General features: G+C 39.4%; 1 pseudogene; it reads left to right on the forward strand.

Annotated features, from left to right (window-relative positions):
• Positions 1-3,324: 3,324 nt before the first annotated feature.
• Positions 3,325-4,356, forward strand: LOC141519297 (dicarboxylate carrier SLC25A8-like; annotated as a pseudogene).
• Positions 4,357-4,758: the final 402 nt, after the last annotated feature.

Consider the following 4,758-nt stretch of genomic DNA (forward strand, 5'->3'; position numbering starts at 1 on the left):
AAGGAGATCAGTTTGACTATAAAGCAGAATATTTAAGGGTGGGGTAATGTGCAATCAACCCAAAAAGTAGACAAGGCATATTGGGAAAGATGTTTAAATACAAAACTTAAGTTTATATATTTTATTATAGAGACAATAGGGAGCTACTGAAACTTCTTGAACAAGAAAGTGGCGTGATCCAATATAGACTTTAGAAATACTAATTTATTAGCTATGTAGAGCATGGATTAAAAAATTAAAATTAAAAATTAGGAAGTTGCAATAGTCCAGGTGAAATGTGAAGGACTTAATTGATGTGGTTGAGAATAGAGAGAAGTAGGAAGCTATGTGAGAAGTTGAGGGAAAATTTCCTGAATGTTACAACTAATTTGGATAAAAGATTGAGAGAGTGAACAGTTGCAAGGTGACTTGAAGAATGGCAGTGCCCTCTACAGGAATTGAAAATTTAAGAAGTTGGATGGAAAGATGACAAGTTCTGTTTTGGACCAAAAAAAAAAAAGGATGTCTATTTGGTGATCCAGTTAGAAATTATCTATTAACAATTAAAGATGCCAGACTAGAGCACAGAGAAAAACTGAAGGTTTAGCTATGTACTGATTGTAATCCTCAGTACAGAGATAATTCAGTCAATAGAGCTAATAAAGTCCTACAGAAGGTGTCAGCCTAGAGGACCTATGAAAGAGCTCACTTAGAAGCAATGAAATTAGTATGAACATTTTTTAATCCCAAACTTTCTAAACGGAGCATACCCTGTGGGACTATTCTACAATTCAAATTCCCAGGTTTTATGCTTCTGGGTGGACAAGAGGGAGGTGAGGGAAAGAGTTCCCTAGGTTGAAAGCACTCTGTAAAAACTTTATCTTGCAAATTCCCACCTTAGATAGACAGTTGACACAACTAACTCACAGCAAAGGAATTAACCAAAACTAAGGAGTGTGAATATTAATTACATTTTCCCTCATTAACCTGTTCCACAAATATTTGTAACTTCATTGAGAAGAGTGGCATACATACAGAGACATACTTAGAGAACATATATTGCCAAGGCAACACACACCTTTGATGTCCTTTCTCTTCTCATCATGTCTCTTCTTACTCACCCTGGTCACAGAATCTCTTCAGATGAATTGCTCATTTGAGATCTTTAATCCTTTTTTACCTCTCTTCCAGAGATAATTCTATACTGTTGAATAAGATTCTTTGGGCTTCTTCTTTACTCATCCCTCTATCTCCTACTTGGAGAGTGGCAAGTTGCCATTGTTTATGAAAGGGGAGGTAGAGAGAAAAAACAGAAAGACTCTCCCCTTGTTCCTATTCCAAGGGCTCCCCATAAAGAGAATTGTTTCCTCTCAAGAACTGGGTTCTTCCTTCATATCTGACTCTCTTCTCTACTATTAGAGATTAATAGATTGATCTCTCACTCTGTCTTTGTTTCTCTCCTGTGCATCTTTTTCTCGTTCTCTCACTCACTCTTTTCCTTCTTTGTTTTAAATCTTTATAGTGTATATCTTTCTTTTAAAAGGCCATTCTCAGTGCCATTGATCCTTCAGTCAGCTAATGGCTACATAGCATAACAACTCATAAAGTCGATCAAAGAGGTATAGACTTCCTTTATTTAATAATCTAACACCTCATTGCCTCTGCCCCTTACATCCTGAAAAATGAAAAAATTCAACTAGAAGAAACTCAGTTGATAAGGATCCCCTTATCAAATGCCCCATTATAGTAGACCATAATATTCACAACTCCAAAACATATACTGCCCAGTGTCCTAATCAGGAATGATAGTATAACTTATCGAAGACAATGTGATCTACTGTTTAAAGACCATGTTCTGTTATTTCAAAGAACACAGAGGGAAAAAACAAATAACCACATTCCTAATTACAGAGTTACATATTAGATCCTATATTTTGTGGATCAAAAAAAATTGCCAAAGAGAATCTATTTTTCCATCTTCTTTTACTCCTATGTACCCTTCAATCTCTGCACTTCCACTAAGTTCATTTGGATCTGGAGCTTTTTAAAATATGTTTTAAAATGCACTGCATTAATTCAAGTAAAGTAACAAAACTAGATTATTAACTGCTTGCCCTAGAAACATTTCCTAGACAGATCAGAAGAAATGATCTCCCAAATGAAATTGTATGTTTGGAATCCAAATCAGAAATACCAAACATACTGAGAATTTGGGGCAGGCAGAATAGTTTTAAGAAAAGGGAAGTCTGTATTCTCTGGGAAAAACAGTCAAATCTTAATTATACAGAGGATTCATTTTCCTCTGACAAAACTGAATGAGAAAAATTATAGTTGGTTTTCAACTTGGTGAAAATGTTATCAGAAAGTTTGAGAATTGTGGCTCATGAAAAGTTTGCATGCCTGCCAACACGAGCCCCAGGTTGTTGATACTGTTTTCCTTTTGATAAAGAGCCAGTTGGGATAAAGATATTTTTAAGGAAAGGGGCTGGGATGAAACGAGTCTCCAAAGCCAAGATGCCTTCTGCAAGGATCATCAAAGGAAAAATAATTACTTTGTCCCCACAAGATATTTTCTAAGGCATTAAGTTCAATTTCCCTCCTAACTACACCTCCAATTCCTCCTCTTGATGTTTTACTACTGTTCTGAGCAAACCCCTGAAAGAGGCAGAGGTGGCCTTTGATACTGTCATTATGCTCCTTCAAGGCCACTTTCTTCTCTAAGGAAAGTCATCTATCTCCATATTAATATTTTACCTGAATCATAAACAATGCTATTAGTTTCATCAAATGATTATTTGGGGGTCCAATTCCTAAAAATAAAAAGGATCCTATTCCATCAACCACTAAGTGTTCTAATTTTGAAACAAAAAGTCTGGGACAGATCTATATTTTTATCTATATTGATAGAGAGAGAGATATAAAGAAATACATATTTGGCTCAGTGAACATTTCTGCTTCCTCTGAGACTGACAAATTTTATCAACCCAGTCGAGACAGCTAGGCAGCCCCTCCAGCCCACCTGCCCCCAGACACTGCTGTAGGCCTAGTGCTTCCCACCCCAGTCATCACTGCCTCTTTGTGTTTTCCTCTACAATCCAGGTACATAGTATGATCACTAGGTGTTCAGTTTCCCAACAACTTTCTATGGAAAATCAAGGGAAGTGGGTCATGGTGCCATGAGCAATTTTGAAAAGCAGGGCACCTTTGGTGAAGCTTGATCAAGGTGCTATCATCATGAGACCCTCCAAGTCAGGACTCCAACAGAGTTCCTCTATCTTGTCTTGCTCAATCAATAAAGGTTATCCTTCCGTTTTTTCCTCTGGGAAGTAGCAGAAAGCCAGCTTCATGGTTGGATTTAAGTCTACAGATGTACCCCCAGCAGTTGCTGTCAAGTTCCTTGGGGCTGGCACTGCTGCCTGCTTCGCTGACCTCATCGTCTTTCCCCTGGTTACAGCCAAAGTCCGACTACAGGTTCAAGGAGAGAACTAGGGGGCCAAGCGAACTTCTACCACTGCCCAGTATTGGGGTGTCATGGGTACCATTCTGACCATGGTGAAGACTGAGGGCCCTGGCAGCCTGTACAAAGGGGTGGTGACTGGGTTACAGTGCCAGAGAAGTTTTGCCTCTGTCCACATTGGCCTCTATGACTCTGTCAAGCAGTTCTACACCAAGAGGTCTGAGCATGCAGTTATTGGAAGCCATTTCTTGGCAGGCTGCACCACAGGGCACTGGCAGTGACTGTCTCCCAACCCATAGATGGGTAAAAGTCCATTTCCAGGCCCCAGGCTTGGGCAGGTGGAATCAGAGATACCAGGGCACAGTAGATGTTTATAAAACTATTGCCCAATAGGAGGGGCTTTGGGGCTTATAGAAATGAACTTCACCCAATGTTGCCCGCAATACTATTGTCATATGTGTTAAGTTGGTGACCTATGATCTCATCAAAGATGCCCTCCTGAAGCCCACCTCATAACTGATGGCCTTCCATGCCACTTCACTTCAGCCTTTGGGGTTGGCTTTTGCAACACCATTATTGCCTCCCCTGTGGACATGGTCAAGACAAGATACATGAACTCTACCACAGGCCAGTATGTCAGTGCTGGCCACTGTGCCCTCACCATGCTTCAGAAGGAAGGACCCAAAGCCTTCTACAAAGGGTTCATGCCTTCTTTCCTCCATTTGGGCTCCTGGAATGTGGTGATGTTTGTCACTTACAAGCAACTGAAACAGGCCCTGATGGTTGCTCACACTTTTTTGGGAAGCTCCTTTCTTAACCCTTTCCTGCTAACTTTCTGTCTTATACCCTTCCCCTATCCTGCCTCTCCTCCCTCTCATTTTTCCCCTATCTCCCTCCTTCCCTACCTCATCATTGAATAACCCCACCCTATCCCTTTTAAGATTAGACCCATTTAATCCTCTCTGGCCTGCTTCTTCTGCCATTAGACCCTCACCCAGTTCTTAAACTCCTTACTTCTAATAAAGCTAGATCAGAAACACCCCCAAAATACATATATGTGTTTACAAGCATGCTCATATATGGTTTTAGATGTGTTTATAGTTACATCATATACACAGATGTGAAGATATCTGAAGAAGGCACTAGAAAGCTTTAGAAACTATTTCATACAAAATTATACCAAATTACAAAAGAGAAAGAACAAGAAAAAGATTTTTTCAAAATCCTAAGGTATGGGATAAGGGCATTGCAAATCACAAATATTCAAACAAGAATAGTTAATGAAACAGACTTAATTTTGTTTTTAGTAGAAATTTCCAGGT

This window comes from Macrotis lagotis, chromosome 3, assembly GCF_037893015.1.
Source record: "Macrotis lagotis isolate mMagLag1 chromosome 3, bilby.v1.9.chrom.fasta, whole genome shotgun sequence".
In the NCBI taxonomy this organism is placed as follows: Eukaryota; Metazoa; Chordata; class Mammalia; order Peramelemorphia; family Peramelidae; genus Macrotis; species Macrotis lagotis.